The sequence below is a fragment of the Rhagoletis zephyria genome, unplaced genomic scaffold (genome assembly GCF_001687245.7).
Source record: "Rhagoletis zephyria isolate East Lansing unplaced genomic scaffold, Rhagoletis_zephyria_1.1 Rzeph_scaffold_08107, whole genome shotgun sequence".
In the NCBI taxonomy this organism is placed as follows: Eukaryota; Metazoa; Arthropoda; class Insecta; order Diptera; family Tephritidae; genus Rhagoletis; species Rhagoletis zephyria.
The window spans coordinates 1-18,688 of record NW_016165187.1 but is presented as its reverse complement, the minus strand read 5'-3'; the positions used below and the strand labels follow the sequence as shown (position 1 = coordinate 18,688).

The 18,688-nt window shown below is 41.6% G+C and overlaps 1 long non-coding RNA gene across 1 annotated transcript in view; it reads right to left on the bottom strand.

Annotated features, from left to right (window-relative positions):
- The window catches only part of LOC108374760 (uncharacterized), a 15,056-nt gene extending 2,703 nt beyond the window's left edge, over nt 1-12,353 (bottom strand). The window contains exons 1-2 of the long non-coding RNA XR_001849079.1: nt 12,232-12,353; nt 8,897-8,900 (exon numbers count right to left, since the gene is read on the bottom strand). This is a non-coding gene — a long non-coding RNA (uncharacterized LOC108374760). The remainder of the gene's footprint in view (nt 1-8,896; nt 8,901-12,231) is intronic.
- Nucleotides 12,354-18,688: the final 6,335 nt, after the last annotated feature.

Below are 18,688 nucleotides of genomic sequence, written 5' to 3'. Positions count from 1 at the left end.
GGCAACTTCTCTTCGTGCTGTCGAAAGCGGCTTTGAAATCGACAAATAGATGGTGTGTGTCGATCCTATTCTCGCGGGTTTTTTCCAAGATTTGGTGGATTGTGAATACCTGATCTATGGTGGATTTTCCAGGCCTAAAGCCACACTGATAAGGTCCAATCAGCTCGTTGACGGTGGGCTTCAGTCTTTCGCACAATACGCTCGATAAGACCTTGTAACCTATGCTTAGAAGGCTAATTCCGCGGTAGTTGGCGCGTATGGCGGGGTCGCCTTTCTTGTGGATTGGGCAGAGCACACTTAAATTCCAGTCGTCGGGCATGCGTTCATCTGACCATATTCTGCATACGAGCTGATGCATGCACCTCATCAGCTCCTCGCCGCCGTACTTGAATAGCTCGGCTGGCAGGCCGTCAGCTCCAGCAGCTTTGTTGTTTTTCAGCCGCGTAATCGCTATTCGTACCTCGTCATAGTCAGGCGGTGGGACAGCTACTCCATCATCATCGACTGGGGACTCGGGTTCGTCTTCCTCACTACTTTCAGCGCTGCTACCATTCAGTAGGTTATAAAAGTGTTCCCTCCACAATTTAAGTATATTCTGGACATCGGTCACTAGGTCGCCATTGTTGTTCTTACAGGAGTTCGCCCCGGTCTTGAAACCTTCCGTAAGTCGCCTAACCCTCTGGTAGAATTTTCGGGCGTTCTTCCTGTCGGCCAACATCTCAAGCTCTTCGCACTCACGTATTTCGGCCTCCTCAAGCTCTTCGCACTCACGTATTTCGGCCACTCTCTTCTTATTGCGGAAAATACGGCACATGGATCGCGTTGCGCCCGATCGCAGCGTGGCCCTGTAGGCGGTATCTTTTTCCTCTGCAGCTTCTTGACATTCATTATCGTACCAGCTGTTCTTTCGGGCTCGCTGAAATCCAACTACTTCTTCGGCGGCGGTACTTAATGATCGGGAAATGTGGTTCCACTGCTCGCGTACGTCGGATTGTTGAAGAGTGCTCTCAGAGAGCAGGTGTGTGAGTCGAGTGGCGAATAAATTGGCCGTCTGTTGTGATTGCAGCTTTTCGACGTTAAGCTTTCCTTGCATTGTTGGGCGCACATTTTTTGCTGCACAGAGGCGGGTGCGTATCTTGGCTACAACAAGATAGTGGTCCGAGTCGATGTTTGGCCCTCGGAGTGTACGTACGTCTAAAACGCTAGAAGCATGCCTTCCGTCTATCACAACATGATCGATTTTGTTTCTCTTTTCGATCTGGAGACAGCCATGTAGCTTGGTGGATGTTCTTATGCTGGAACCTAGTACTACATATTACCATGTTTCGGGCCCCGGCGAAGTCGATCAGCCTCAGTACGTTATCGGACGTTTCGTCGTGGAGGCTGAATTTTCCGACAGTGGTGCAAAAGACCCCTTCCTTGCCCACCTTGGCATTAAAATTGCCAAGTACGATTTTGACATCGTGTCGGGGGCAACGCTCATATGTAGGTTCCAAGCGCTCATAGAAGAGATCCTAGGACGCCTCATCCTTCTCTTCCGTCGGGGCGTGGGCGCAGATGAGCGAGATGTGAAAAAATCTAGCTTTGATGCGGATTGTGGCTTGACGTTCGTCCACCGGGGTGAACGCCAGAACTCGGCGATGAAGTCTCTCTCCTACCACGAATCCAACACCGACCACATATACATATTATATTATCATTTGCTTTTGAGTTTTAAGAATGTAGTGATAGTGAAATATCTGCGCAAATAGCAGCCCCCTACTACTCATCTTCAGCTTGATCCTTCAATATACATAGTTTGTGAGTGTCTGTGGTTTTTTCGTTGCCCTCGTCTTTGTTTCTGCCCTTGTATCTTGCTCTCTATATTTTCATTACCCACTCCATAGTGGCGTTAAAAGTTCAATGCAGCCGCCCCCTGTCTATTCACGCATGCGCAAACGCATACGCAAAAATTAAATTTTATTTTCTGAGCAAAAAATAAAACTCAGGAAATAACGAGTGTTTTCCGAATAAACTTAAAACGTAACGATTATTTTCCGAGCAAAAATTCAACTTACAACGTAACCATTATTTTTCGATCAAAAAAATAAAACTTAAAACGTAACTATTATTTTCCGCGCGAAAGATAAAACTTAAAACATAACCATTATTTTCCGGGCAAAAAAAATAAAACTTAAAACGTAACGATTATTTTCCAAGCAAAAAATAAAACTCAAAAAATAACCATCATTTTTCGAGCAAAAATTAAGCTTAAAACGTAACCATTACTTTCGTAGCAAAAAATAAAACAAAGAATAATCGCTATGTTTTGAGCAAACAATAAAAATTAGTTAATAACGATTAAAAAGTGATTTTTATAATAAAAGTTATAACTGTTACGGTCCCTGATATATCTTCAAGTCGATATATAAAACATACATTCTTGTTTATATATATTTAAGCCAAAAATATTAAAAACCCAAAAAAAAAAATTATAATTTATCTGCAAAAGTTGTTCAGCCCCCCCTTCTGCGGCAACACAGAAAAGAGAATTCTACTTAGTGAGGGTTATAATCCCTAAGTGCGGCTGAACGCCGCCTACTCAGAGTATTTTTGTAGAAGTTAAGAAGCTCATAAATAGGTTCTTTGATATCAATTATAGCTCTTGATTTTATTCGAAATGCCACAGCATATTTGGAAAATGTATCTGTTGAAGTTAGGAAATGAGTTTTGTCAGTGGAATAGATGTCAACGTGAAGGATTTCTCCTGGATACGAAGGTATTGGTGTCTGTCCTATTCCTGGCTTTGGCGGATGCCTGATACTTAGCCTCGTGGCATATCTTACAGTTTGAGACTATTTCCTTCAAAATCTTTCGCATGTCCGGAAAATAAAAACTTTCGAGTATTTGTTGCAGGTTTTCCTTAAGCGATCGATTGACTCTGTTGTATTCGGTCTGCAGGATTTTCTTTTGATTATCCTTATCCGAATTTTAACGGCCGGGAACACTGTAAGCAATTCATCTTGAATTCTAGCAAGAATGGGTAAAACGCATAGCAGTCCATTGACCGCGTTAGGATTAATGCATTGCTTTATGATTTTGAACAATTCGTCAATGCTATTGAAAATTATATGGTGTATTACTCGAGATTCGAAAATTATTTTTGAAGTTTTTGACAATGGCTGCCCTTCTTCGAATATAATTTGATTACGGAAGCAATTTATGGGATTTACCACAGTTGGCATGGTTCGGATAAGTGATTCCTAACTATTTGTGGGAAAGCTCTATATCTCTACCTCACAATCTAAAGCGTTTGTGTTGGCGAGAGAGTACATCTGCAACAAAATTCTCCTTGCCTGATTTGTAGTGGAACTGTGGAGAAACCTCTTCAACAAAGGTACGCCAAAGTTTCATTTTCGAATTAGGATTTTTGTCTGACAGAGCGAAGGTGAGCGACTGATGGTCGGAATAAATATTTAAGTGTTTTACGTCGTACAAATTATTACGGAGCTTCTGTAAAGTCTGCTAGAAACTCCCTCTCATTAGTGGCATAGTGTTCTTCAGCTGGAGAACTCGTTTTGGAAATAATATTAATAGGTTTCCCGTTCTGTGATGGACAGCTCCTATAGCATATGAGGGGGCATCCGTGGGCAGGTAAAAGGTTTGCTTATAATTAGGGTATAGAAGTAGCACGTCCTCTGACGCAAGAATTCTCTTTATTTTATCAAATGCATTGAGTGCTTCCTGGTCTAAAGTAACACTGTACGGCAAAATCAACTTTTTTTCTGGGTATTGTACCAAGCCATTTTTTTTTTTATTTCATATGTAAATCAGTGATTTCTCCATTTTTCGAAGTTAGCCTCCGAAATCGAGATATGGGCCTTCGAAGCTCGAAATAGGACCTTTGGTAAAAAACTATATTTAATTATTGCACGTAAATAACTAAAAACCAAAAAATACATATTTAAATGGTATATAACTTCTTTTGTACAAACTTATATTACAGGTGCTAGAGGGCAGGCCTTCCCAAAGTGGGTGACGCGAACGTATGCCTGGGGTGCCGCTAGTGGCTATATTATACTAGTGGTACGGGCAAATTCTTTAGACTTTCCATACACAACGCAAGTGGTTTGATTAAACTTCAATATGGCGGCCAGAGAATCAAAAAATTTAGATTTTTATTAAAATTACCTTCAGCTTGTCAAACCATACACAACACAAATAGCTTGCAGCAAATGGATATTTCGCTCTTAAGCGTAGTTCCCCAGTACGTTTTGTCAACGTAAAATTAAATCAGAAAATTTTCAGAAAAATAACTGAAAACGTACCCTTTTCACAACCACTTTCGGTACTTTTGTATACCTAATCCGCATTTCATCCACTTTTCTTCCCGTTTTCGGATTAATTTTCGGATTTTTTGCTGGCTGGGCTGTTCTCGTAACAAGCGCAGCAGTTTCGCGCACGTGTATATATTACTTATTCTTTGGAACTTCACAATCACACTGTCAAAGAGCGAATCAACAGGATTTTAGAGGCAGTCTTCTCGTTAGTGAGGTACCCATTCGCAATGCAAATCGAAGAAGAAGGAAGTACTTCAGACTTACGCCACTAGCGACGAAATTTTTAAAGCTATCGACAAATTTGTTCAGAACAATGGCTTGAAATGGAGCAAGTGTGCGGATATTTGGTGGTTTGAAAAACGAAAGGAGCGATGTCTAGGATGAAGCAAGAGGTAGAAAACGCCAACGAAAGTCACTGTATGATCTCTAGGTACTCCCTGGCGACTAGGAAGATGCCGCCATTAGATTTAAAACCCATACTCGATGACGCTGCGAATATAACAGAGGCCTGAGAAATTAAAATACATCTCTGTTTTTTTCTAGCACGTCGAGTTTTTTTTATTGGTGACATGTGCATTTTAGAATTTCTAGCAATTTGCATGAAAACTCCATAAATAAACAAAGTAATCAGAAAAACGTATGTAACTTCGAAGTTAGCGCTAAGAAATTTGATAACAGCCGGTTTCACTAGCAATATCCATATAAAATTCAAAAAATTAAAATCATTTATCACTTAAATTGCCTTCATGAAATTGGCTGTAAAAATTATTTTCTTAGCGTTATTTTCATCGCTGGTTATCGAAGATCGAACATCGAAAGTGAAATTATGAGCTATGCAACCGTGTTGAAATTTTCGTTGAGTATCGAATTTTCTGTCGAACAGAATTTTGCTTTCGATGGTGTAGCGAAGTGTTAGAAAATTGTGAAAAATTTATGTTTTGCATTTATGGCGGCTAGACACTAATTTTAAAGAATTTTTATTAATTCGAAAGACTACACTTAAACCCTCTTAAACATTTTCTACTCCTGGCCAGTTTACCAAGCTCTCATCCTCTGACGAATCGTTGAACCAGAACTCCGTTGTACTCATTTTCGCCACGTTTTTATAAACTTTCTTTCTTTTTTATTTCATTTTAATTTGCACAAATTTACATATACACACATAAGCACACTATTTAGTTTGCTCGACTTGTAAACAAAACTTCTCAGCGGTGAAAAATATACTATTGTAAACAACCTAACCGAGCGAAATTCACAATAGCGCTATTCTTCATCGAATGAGAGTCATAATACCAAATGAAAATTCGTTCGATCAGCTCTTTCGACCACAGCCGAATGCAACTCATAATAGGGGCCGTACTTTACATTTCTATGTGAAACTACATTTTCAAGAAATGCTTACATAAACAAGCAATTTTTAAGCAAAAAAAAAAACAAAACCGATTTAAATTCCCTTCTAAGAATTTAAGATTATCGTTAATCTATTCGTGATCCAATAGTCGTATTTAAACCAAATTAGACCACCTGTGTGGTAACACCTCTCCTTTAAAAAATAATTATAGTAGTCGGTTAACGTGGTCCAAAGTTATGCGGTAACATACATAGAAAAAAATAATAAAAAAATATCCCGGCGAATTGATAACCTTTTTTTTTGTGAAGTCGGTTAAAAACAAATACACCAGCAAGCTTTCAGCGTCAATTGATTTCAGGCTAAAATTGTCAAAGCTCCCAATAAACTTAAAGGAAATAATGAAGTCATCAAAATAATTTCAGTCCTCATATTAAAGCTAAAGGAGCGTAAAGTTTGAATTGTGTTTTCTTGTTTTCGTAGACATTTGAAGAGTAGGGGTACCANAATTGTCAAAGCTCCCAATAAACTTAAAGGAAATAATGAAGTCATCAAAATAATTTCAGTCCTCATATTAAAGCTAAAGGAGCGTAAAGTTTGAATTGTGTTTTCTTGTTTTCGTAGACATTTGAAGAGTAGGGGTACCACGAAATTTTTTTAGCACAACAAGGGTGCCGAGGTGAAAAAAATTTGGGAACCCCTGAAATAGAGAGTTAAAAATAATTTTTAGAAATACAGATTTCGTTTAAGAAGAATAGGAGGTTCTGTAGCTTGATTTTATTAAACTTTTAAGAGCAAACTAAGATAGGTTAAAGTAGTTGACAATAAAATTAATTTTACCGAAAAACAAACCGTGGGGTGCTTGATATCAATTGTTTTGAACTTTTCATTTTCAGTTTAGTAATATTGAATATTGTCAATAGCAGGACTATAAAATCTTTCCAAATCTTTCTTTGCTAAATATGAAATATAAACGTTCTCTGCTATGACGACAAGATGCTAACTAACTTCGTTTTCCATCACGATCAGCGTTGCCGTTTTGATAAAGTTGTATAATTTTTAATACTTTTTTTCTAATTTGTAATATCTGATACTTTTTTGTTCCCAAATACCGTATTTTGATAACTTCGACCGGCAGAAATGAATTTTTGAGAACTTTGAATAGTATTACTAGTCTAAAGGCAAATATTTTTTTTCTTGTTACTTAAAGTCGCACATTTAAATATAAAGATATTTATAAGTTTGATTTGGTAACTTTTATAAGGGAAACACAACCCGGAACTTCTTTGCATACGTCGCCTAAACCACACAAAAAATTACGCTATATCGGGCTTGCGTCGGTCGTTTGTACTATTATTGCGCTAAAATAAAAATTATTTTGATATTTTGCTCATGCTTGTGTTATTGTACAATAATTTGTGCTGCGTATGGCAACAGCTACGAAATTTTTAGTCTAGTTTTTATCTTGGTGACCCAGATCGTGCTGTAAAATATGGATAAAAGCGTAGACAAAAATTATTATTTTTTTACACTTATTTTTTTACGTTATAAAGCTGAAACTATCAAAATATACAACGCACATTCATATTTCTACACATATTTACATGAGCAACGTTTCTTCAAAGTAAAGTATGCGCAATTTTATGCTGTAGTAATTTCCACAATGTTGACTTTTACAAGTCTCGGGTTGCGCAAGGCTTTTGTGTGGTTTAGGGGCTCTGCTTAGAGCTACACGTGTAACTCACTGTTTTAGAGATGAACGTATAACTGACTCCATCATCGGTGGAGAGTTTATTTATAAGTAATTTCCTAAGTCTAAAATACAACTTTTACTTAGTCTATATTAACATGTTTGAGTACAAGTGTATTTACAATATATGTGGGTGTGGATGTACGTTGATGTACATGCACATGAAGATGAAGATGAAGATGAAGATGAAGATGAAGATGAAGATGAAGATGAAGATGAAGATGAAGATGAAGATGAAGATGAAGATGAAGATGAAGATGCAGATAATGACGAAGATGCAGATAATGATGAAGATGAAGATGAACTTACACTTCACCCGGCGGTCTTTACCACTTCACTGACGAATCTCCCTTACTTTAAGACAGACGTGGCCGCCTTATATAAGTAGGAATTTAGAATGTACATTTGGTATCAGACATACTTCTGAGCCACTTTGCAAAGTAAGTTACGTGTAATGCAGAGCAGTCGCTCGGAGTAACTTCTGCTGCACGTTAGTTTGAAACTGACAACGTAATGTGTCGTCGGAAGTGCTCATTTTGTGCTTTATCTACTAGTAGATGACATTGGCCATGATGACTAAAAACTGAAAGAAAACATGGCTTACCTCGAAGATCTGCCCTTTAACCCGTTATAGCACCTGTAAAATAAGTTTTCACAAAAAAAAATTATATAGCATATAAATAAGAGCAAAAGGCGGACCACATCTGTATTTTTACTTTTTACATGTAGTAATTAAAGATAATTTTTTACCGAAGGTCCAATTTCGAACTTCGAAGGCTCATATCTCGATTTCGGAGGCTAACTTCGAAAAACGTTGAGAATTATTGAAATCGGACTAAAATTACGGCCGCTTTTCATATAACGGTAAATTTCAGAAATGCTTTAACCTTCAATATTTCGAAATTTAACGACGCTAATTTATTCAAAATTGATACACCCCGGCTTACCATGTAGCGGTAGCTTTCGGAAAGGTGAAAAACATATAGTTAATACTTGCGCCGGGTATTTAATGTTCGGCTCCGCCCGAACTTAGACTTTCTTACTTGTTTTCTTTTGAATCCGTTTCCACTAGCTTGTTAACTTCCGAGCAATGATGGTATAGAAGTTTTTCGTGTCCACCATTATAGCTTAAAATACCCCTTTTTATGTCGATGCTACCATCCAAAGCCTATGATACCATCAAATGTGTTCAAGCTGGGTAAAATAAAGAACGTAGTGTTCCTATTAAAAATATTTATCGTACATCGTTTTTTAATTTTGTCGGTGCCATGAATTGATTTTACGATACAAATATTGCTGACGAGTTTAATTCCTTTTAGAGCTCTAAGGCATTTTACATAGCTCTTCGCGGCACCTGTATCAATAAAAAAAATGTTTCAAGGGACTTTGTCCTAAAAAAATAACGTCATCGTTTGGTTCGTCCTGGAGGTCCTCAGCACCCTGAGGCCCTTCGTCCTGGTAATAATCATCGTACCCTACATCACTCAATATTCTCCTCGGGCTCATACTGGTCTTGGATAAGATTATTTACACGCTGAATTTTCGGTATTGATTGAGGGTCATCAACATGCTGCCTTTTTCGGCTCGTTCTTTAATCGAAAGTGCTGATGCTTGTTGCCCATTCGTTTGCGTAGCGTTCCGGTTGAACTTGCTACCTGTGTTACCATTATTCTGACGAGTTGCCTTCGGGTAAGCACCCTGATTTCGATATCTGTCATCATTAGGAAGAAGTGGTTGGGTCCGCTTTGTCTGAGTCGAGAGTAAGATGGGTCATCCATTGTTTCTGGAGGTTGTCGAGGTTGGTCAAATGGTATCCTGCGGTAATGAGGTGAGTAGTGGTAATGATCAGGATTCTGACGTACCTGTCTATTAAAAGAAGGGCAAACATTGACCTAGACTGATTTGCTTCAAGCTCCTGTACTAGCGCCAAAGCGGAAGGAAAATCGGCTGGTCTGTACGAGAACAGGATATCACACAGAGGACGAGGCATCATCACGATGCATCTTGTTAAGCGATTATATTAAAGTAGCGTTCTCACCGTGTGTCATAACTGTCTTATTAATTATGCGAGTCAACTTCCGCTCGACTGTGTCATAGAAATCTATCTCAGACATCTTACGTTGTATTAAGAGTGGATAACTCCTGCTCCATTAAATAGAGGTCTCTTATCAGCGTAGGCAAAATCTAAACGCGCAATGATTGCGCTTAAGTTCAAAACTGTGCTAAAGGAAGACAAAACACTATCAGCCGCCCCTACCACTTTATTTCGAAATATTCCCACTGCCTGGTAGTGCTTCGAACTACCTTCATAACTTTCAAATACCTTATAAGCGGTGTGTGCCGCCTGCCTCCAAGAGACATAACGTGTCGGATCGCCCTGGAATTTCGGCATAGTCTTCACAAGATCCAAGGATTCTTCGCACGACAGGTTGGGTCGAATAGTAACCACTTCATACTGCACAACTTGAGCTGGCTCTAGCTAATCTGTTTGTGAGTTAATCTCTTTGGGATTGAAATGCCCGACGGGAATGGTCAGCGGCAGTACGGACTGCGGCATTGAGCAGTGCCTGTATAGTTTGCGTGTCCATTGTCCTGCCTGAATAAACTTTTAAATTCTATTTGATAATAACTTCTCAACGAAAACTTTTTCCCTTCCTTATTTAGCTAAAGTTCTCAACTCACTGAAACTATTGGATACAAAAAAAATTTTTACACAAAATTTATTTCACCATTTAGTCAAAATTTGTTATATGTTACCATAAGTGCCATTAAATTGGATAAGAAAGAGCTGCGGCACACTCTACTTACATAATTATTCTCATATCTCGCTTAGGTAAATCAGCTCCAGGTCCTTCTTTTGTCGTACTTTCCCTCGTTGGCTGCGCCTCTGCTTGGCGTGCAATGCCTCAATTTTCATTATAAAATTCGCTTTTCAGCTTTTCAGAGGTTTTTCAGGGTACCTATGCCCGTTTTTATTAAATTCTGACTTTAACTATCTGGCAAGTTGGTGCCCTTGTCGTGGGGCCAGATCTATAGTGGTGACATGGGGGCACTGAGGCCTTCCATGTCAGCATGAACTAACAGGGATGCTCCGCATGGGAACCTGTGTGGGACATGTGCTTACACAGACTTTTATGTGGAGATTACCGTACCAACAAACCCAGGGGGGTTCCGCACTGCGGGGCTACGGGTGTTAAATCTCGGGTACACCAGTCAATGGCTACAAATCCTGAGTTGGTTGGAGGTTCAATTGGAAGAAGAGTCTTCTGCTTTCGAAAGTCATACCAAAGTCTTTAAAAAATGTACCTCGGGCGAACAGATGCCCCTGGAGTGTGTTCGTGGGCTAGATAAGCAAAGCCAGTGAGACGAACAAGGCCAAGAGACAGGCCAGATGCACATGACGACGAGCAGAATGAATGAGGTGAGTCAAGTGACTCGAACAAGGGTTGAAAGTCGATTTTCACTCCGGGAGGGACAGCCCGGGATGGAATGGGATCAGTAAGTCTTGTGAGAGGCGCGACACGAGCTAGATGAAAATTTTGAGAAAACTGTTGGAAAATGTTGGAAACGTTGAAAATGTTGGCTACGTGGAGAAACGTTGAAAATGTTGTAAAACACGGCGTAAATTTTGTGGTTAACCGTGGAAATTGGTGAATGTGTGGAAGTAAAAAGCAGATCTTACTAGTTGTGGGGTTAAGCATGTATATTCTGGTATGTTTAGTAGGTTGCGTGATTCGAGCTGGCCAAGTAAGTCTGGCTGGCGAGCACTACCCCAGTCTGTTCAGTGAGGTACGGCCCGTCGGGGAGTATCGCGGGGGCTGTGGCNGTAAGTCTGGCTGGCGAGCACTACCCCAGTCTGTTCAGTGAGGTACGGCCATTCGGGGAGTATCGCGGGGGCTGTGGTTTAATATCCGAATGCGGGAGAACTCGCAAGGGTTCATGTGGAGTTGCATTGAAACCGTGTGCCCGGACCCAAGGTGGTAAATGTGTCCCCCCACACTGCTGAAATGCTTGCATTTTAGGGCAATGATTAAGTCATAAATTAATCTGTGAGCTTAACGGGCTCTGTGGAGTTTGGACCGTATAGTTCGGCAGGTACCCACAATAAACCTAAACTACATTTGTGACTTTAACTGATTTTTGTGATTTCGCAATATTTTTATTTCGAAGTCCTTTCACATTTTCGCAGATGATTTAGGTTAACATCGCTTTATAACTCCACAATATTATTATTTTTTCCATTTAAGTTCACCATTAATCAATTTTAAAGTGTTTCCAATTTAGTCTTTATTTTTATTTATGCTATAGTTTCGCAAATCCTTTGAGTTAAGGTCCTGTTCTAAGTTCATAATTTTTTAGTGCTTCCTTTGAGTTCACACCAGTTTTAAAGCTTCTAATTTGTATTATTTATTTTTATAGTTTCGCACATATTTTGAGTTAAGGTCGTTATTGAAGTTCACAATTATTTAATGCTTCCTTTTGAGTTCACATCAATTTTAAAGTTTCCAATTTTTATTATTCATTTCATAGTTTCGCAAGTATTTCGAGTTAATATTTCCAATGTCCCTTTTGAGTTCACAATTTATAATTATTATCACTTCTTATAAGTTCACAACTTATTTAGCTGGTGGATTCGAACCACTGCCACGCGCGTGTCCTTTTTTTTGAAGGATAATTTTTCCGAACAGTGGCCCCACGTTGGGTGCCACTTAGTAAAACACGAATTTACTTTTAAAATAATTTATTTCCCTTGGACGGGAGCAAGGGCCGCCGGTTATGGCGGGTGAGTTAATACAACTAAATTGTTCGGCGACCTAACTCCCTTGACCTTGAAACTTACAGTTGTCACCTGTGGACAGCTGCGTCACTTCAAAGTAGCTGATCGAGCATTTGCCGTATGATGGTGGTATCGGTTTACGTTGTTGGCCTTAGCATGAGAATGTTGTTGTTGTTGTTGTATTGTCGTCGAGTTCCACTAACGGCAGCCCCAAGAAGCGTGCAGCCTCTATGGGGTCGGTCCACAGTGACGACGCCGTTAGGGTTGTAGAGTTTTCCGGGCATGCGAAGAGATGTTTCGAGTCGTGAGGGGTTTATCCGCATGCCGGACATTCATTCGGCACATCCGCGTTCAGCCTACTCAGGTAAGAGGTTAGCCTGTTGTAGTAGTCAGAGCGAAGTTGGGCTAATGTTGTTCTAGTCTCCCGAGGCAGATGGAGCTCCGTCGCGTCAATGTCCGGTGTTTGTGTGCCTAGAAGGCATTCACAGGTCCAGAGGGTCCAGAGTCTACATAACTCGAGACTGAGTCCCTGTGAATGCCGTTCAGGGCCTATCGGTATGCTGACGGGTCCAGAGGCTGGTTAATGAACCTCTGGACTTCGTGCGTCAGTTCATATAGATGCCTCCTGACGTGCCTTGGCGAGGGCTCCTCTGCAAGCAGCTGTCTGTTTGGGTGGCCACATCTGTGGCTCCCAACCAGAAACTGCTTGCAGAGAATCGTGTTATGCTCCCTAATTGGGAGCATTTTCGCCTCATCATGGTGGTGGTGTTCTGGTGACATCAGGAGGCATCCGGTCGCTGTCCTGAGTGCTGTGTTTTGTACTGTCTGTAGCTTCATCAACTGCGTCCAACTAGTCCCAGGCGACCACACTGGCGCTGCGTAGTTCAAAACCGGCCGGCCTATTGCCTTGTATGTTGCCAGCAACGTTTCTTTATCTTTGCCCCAGGTACTGCCGGCTAGCGACTTGAGGACTTCGTAGCGGCTTTGTACTTTATTGACAATAGCGGTTGCGTGCGCAGAGAAGGAGAGCAGGCTGTCCAATGTTACTCCGAGTGTTTTGGGGGNGACAATAGCGGTTGCGTGCGCAGAGAAGGAGAGCAGGCTGTCCAATGTTAGTCCGAGTGTTTTGGGGGTATTCACCGTCGGAATTGGTGTATCATCGACGTGNTACTCCGAGTGTTTTGGGGGTATTCACCGTCGGAATTGGTGTATCATCGACGTGAATTCCCAGCGGTAGCCTGACCTCCTTCGTCGAGGTGGTGAACAGGGTCGCGGAGGCTTTCGTAGGGGAGAGGGCTAGACACTTTGCAGTGATGAAGCGAGAAAGATCGGAGAGATATCCATTTACTTTCGAACACAGGTCATCAATTCCATTACCAGCCGCCATGATCGAGTAATCGGCGGCGTAGGAGACAATCGAGACTCCCTCTGGTGGTTGAAGGAGCTGTGAAATATAAAAGTTGAACAGTAGCGGGGAAAGGACACCACCCTGTGGAACCCCCTGTTTTAATTTTCTAAGTTTGCTCGATTTGTCTCTAAACATTACCGACGAGTGTCGACCACTCAGACAATTTGCCGACCACCGTTTGAGCCTCTGTGGGAGAGAGGAAGCCTCTATATCTTCTAGTAGCGTGGAATGGCTGACAGTGCCAAAAGCCTTTGACAGGTCCAACGCTACTAGAATCGTTCTCTCACAGGGACGGATACGGTTAAGGCCACGAGTTATCTGAGTGTTTATGGCGTTAAGTGCTGTTGTTGTACTGTGCACTTTACGGAAACCATGCTGATGCTTCGCTGGGGTCAGGTGGTTCGTGAAATACAGGAGCTGCAGGGCCTCAAGTGTCTTCGCTACCGGGAAAAGGAGTGCTATCGGTCGATACGAATCTCTTTTGTTGGCGGGTTTCCCCGGTTTGAGCAGTGGGACCACTCTCCCCACCTTCCAGATGTCTGGGATGATGAGAGTGGCCATAGACAAATTGAGGATTGATTAGGTACGCTACTCCCGCAGGACCCAAATTTTTTAGCATCAGCATGCATATTCCGTCGGGACCCATGGCTTTGGAGGCTTTCGCCTTCCCGATGGCCACCTGAACTTCACCGCAGGTGAAAGCATGGGGGCACAATTTGTTGGCAGTTTGTGCAGCATTTTGGTCACTCGACGCTTGGTTTTGTCCACCGGAGGCTGCAGTATGAATTGCCGGCTAAAGTAGCTCGCGTATGGCTCCGAGTCCGACGAAGCACGGCGACAGTGACCTCACGGTTGACCAAAGCTTACTCACACCATAGGTGAAGTTGCAAGTCTTCATATGCTCTTCCCACATTTTCGGCTTATGTGCGTTCACAAGCTGCCGAATCTCCGCGTTGAGATCCCTGATACGGGGATTTCCCGAATCGGCCTGATGAAGGTTGTCACGTTCATCGACTAGAACAGCCGCTTCAGCAGGGAAGTTTGGACGGGGGTCCGTAATGCATCCTGCCGGTACATCACCAAGGTGGACGTCGGTTGGTGGGGGGAGCGCAGCGAAGGTGATCTCAGTAAATTCCGCGAAGCCTTTCCAATCAGCTTAAGAAAAGTTGATATAGGTCCGCGGAAGCAAAGTCGGCTGGTTTATCGATCGAGATGACTATGGGAAGATGGTCTGATGCCAAAGTCAGCATAGGTCGCCATGATATGCTCTTTATCAGACCAGCGCTGACTATTGTTATGTCTGGCAAGCTGCTGCAGTTACCCATAATCCTGGTGGGTGCGTCGTAGTTTATTGTGCAGAATGTCGAATCGTCTATCTGCTCACCCAAATCTGTTCCCCTACGATCGTTTCACAGGCTTGAGTGTCAAAGATCGTGGTGCGAATTAAAGTCACCTACTACCATTCGGTTTTCACCTCTGAGGAGCGCACCTATGTCAGATTGATATCCTGCCGGGCAGCAGGTGACAGGGGGGTATATAAACGTTGAATATTTCGAGCTCAACATCGCCCGACCGGATAGCAATGCCCTGACATTGTAGGGTGGGATGTCTGCTTCAATAAGACGATACTGCACGGTGTGGTGCGAGATGAACGCTACGCCACCACCATTATCTCGCTCGCGATCTCGACGGTGCACGTTGTATCCGGCACAATTCAAAATGTTGAATTTCTGTGCAGCTTCGTCTGTTGGACCGCAGCTATCAACATACCATGGATTCCCATGAAGACGGGATCGATCTTGTTCTGAAGTTTGTTACAGTTAAATTGAAGGAGCTTCATGTGGTTCGGGAGACGTGTGGTGATACGGGGTGTGAGAGATGTGTGTGGTCGTGTCGCCATTGGCTGTGTGCGCTGCTGAGGTGGTTGCCGCCCTGTGGTGGTGGCGGGAGGCGTCGCAGTTGAGGTCTGCGACCGAGCATCGCAACACGGGCCATCGAAGTTCCTCGTCCAATCTTGCGTGGTGCGCAGACCTGAGCATGCCCTAAAGTGGCACCAGCCAAGGCAGGTATTTACACTTGACTGATGTCACATTACGGAATATCCTGGTCTGACATACCGTGCAGATTGTAGGAGGAACCAAGAGTTGTTGGCAGTGGCGTGTGAGTGGTGGTGCGGTTGGGTGTGTTCTGTGGTCTGTCGCGGTTGTAGTGTCGTCTATTGTGTTATGTTGTTGTGCTGTGGTGTTTGTGTGGGACTGCTCAGGTGGACTGGGGTTAGCCGTGGAGGCTGCTCTGTTTGAGCAGCAGGGGGCCTCAACCGACGTGGTCCACTGCCGATGTGTCCGTAGTCCTGAGCAGACTCTGAGGTGACTCCACCCTTCGCAAGCATTGCACTTGACTGAGGTGAAGTTTTGGTGTAGTCGTCTCTGGCATACACAGCAGGTGTAGGTTTCGGCCCTGGGTTTGACTCGATGCCAGCCCTGAGTAGAAGAAAACGTAGCGAATGTAGCCCTATGGACGAACAACTTCTGAGATACTTCGCCGACCTAAACGGGGTTACATCGCCGAAACAGCCCTTGGTCGGGTAAAACCCCCGAGTCATTCCGGTACGTAGAACCGGCTGTCGTGGGAACGTTTAGCATGCGAATGTTGTTGTTGTTGTTGTAGCGGCTACTAAGCCCTGTTCGGGGCGGTTCATGCATCAACGTTGTCGTCAATTTCAGCTAGGGGGAGGCCCAGGAAGTATGCTACTACCAAAGGGGCTATCCATAGGGACAGGGGCGTTAGCTGAGTGGGGTTCTCAGGTCATGTGAAGAGGTGCTGGGAGTCATGTGGCGACTCTTCACATGCCGGGCATTGGTTGGGCACATCCTTGTTGATTCTGCTCAGGTAGCTGTTGAGCCTGCTGCAATAGCCAGAGCGAAGTTGGGCATTAGAATCGTTGCAGTCGCTGATCGAGCATTTCCCGTATGATGGAAGTATCGATTTACGCTGTTCACTTTTGTACGTTGTTGGGAATTAAGTTGTTGCCAACGCATCGTCAGCAGTTTGGGTGGGAATGGAATTCTGGCCTTATACGCTAATGCTGGTGTTAACTCATATCAAATACCAATCAGCAACTACTCTCCTTATATAATAATTAATATAATAAACAAATGTCAGCATTTACATCTAAGAAAATGAGGTGGAATATGATTGTTAGTTTGAATAATTGATTCAGAGGTGTTTTCTTTATATAAATTGAAATTAATCACAATGTTTAATTTCGCCAAAAACATACCTTGGAAGGTACATATTTATTTAATAATTTTTTTTTCTTTGTCAAACTTGTTTTAATTTTTTTATTCCAAAACCGAAACCGGAACGAAACCAAAACCGAAACAAATTTTGAAGAACGAAACCAAAACCGAAAACAAAACACTTGACTAAACCGAAACCGGAATGTTATTTTGAATCGGTTTCATTCCTTGATCAGAGGCTTAAAAGGATAAAGAATCTTAGGAATACATTTTTTAAAAACTTAAGATGTCCGATGAGCCAGATATTCTTTGAAAAATATCAGAATTATCTGAAATAATTTAACTTTTTAGACAAATTTCTTTACAGGAATTACATTCTCGATGTGGAGCCGAGTATAAAGTCTAACCCAATATCATTTTGGAATTCCGTGGAGTCTAAAAAAACTATTTCTGGTATACCTTCGCCAGTATTTCTGGAAGATAAGTTTGCTATAAGCCATCAATTAGAATAGACATTGATGAGGTTTCTGCAATATTGTTTAAAGAAACTCCTGGTTTGGTTTTACCATTAAAGCTTATTTTCAATAAGTCGCTTACCTCAGGTGTTTTCACAGATGACTGGAAAATTACCTTTATTGACCCTATGTTTAAAAATGGTAATAAAAATAAATGGCCGATTTCTAAACTATTGCAACAAAAAATTTAGTTTCTCCAAATTATCATGCCCTTGTTCCTATTAGACCAACGGTTTCTAACTTAGCAGTCTTTAGAGAATACTGTATTATGTCTTTTGCCGATGGTTGATTGCATATGCACGGATTTTTCGAAAGCTTTCAATAAAGTATCTCACTCAATATTATTTAGTAAACTAGCTTACCTTGAATTTCATGCAGTCTTACTGAATTGGATAAAATCATATTTGTCTAACAGCCGGTGTGTAGTATCCATTGATGGGATATCTTCTGAACCTTTCATTGCTACCTCTGGGGTTCCTCAAAGGAGTATTTTAGTGCCGTTGCCTTTTGTTTTTTACTTACGATGTTTGCAGGCGATTTTGATTATCAAATGATGATTTCGTTTCTAACAAAAAACTTCGCCTTTTGATTGCCCCTTTCTCTTTCCGTGTTCGATTCGAAATTAAATCCTAATGGTGAGAAAATGTTGAATTTGTTTCTTAAAATGTCAAACTCTTGTAAGGCAAAAAAGGCACATTCTGTGCCCTGGGAAGCTTTGTCAGGGGAGATGATTGCCCTGAAAATCAGATGGTTGTTTAAAGTGACAATATTATAAAATGCGTGAGTAGGACAAGGACAAGAAGGTAAAAACATACCCTTTTACAGGGAGAGAGTAACATCAAACACGTTTCGCACCGGGGAAGGGCAACATTTTTTGGAAGAAACGAAATCACCATAAATTTTTACTCTATGCGGATTATCTACAAAATTTTTCTACAGTAAAAGATCTGAATGATATGAACATGCTTCAAGTAGAAATGGATAATCTGCATGCCTGGTTCATTAAATCGAGACTTTCATTGAACTAAAAAAAAAAATTCGAAATCACTAGCAAAAATTGGCAATGTCTTATAGACAAATTACAGTATTTCTAATACTGCCTGGGGAAATGAAAGATCTTGGCATTATTTTTTCATACATTTTTTTCTTTAACATCTATATCAGCCACACCATTAGGAAATCTTATTCAGTTTTAGGCTTTGCGGGGCGAAATTGTGTAAATTTTTTTGACCCGCATACGATTACACTGTTATATACGTCGTTAGTACGTTCAAATTTGGAATACGGGGCGTTCATATGTATATCATAATAACTCTACATATAAATAGAATA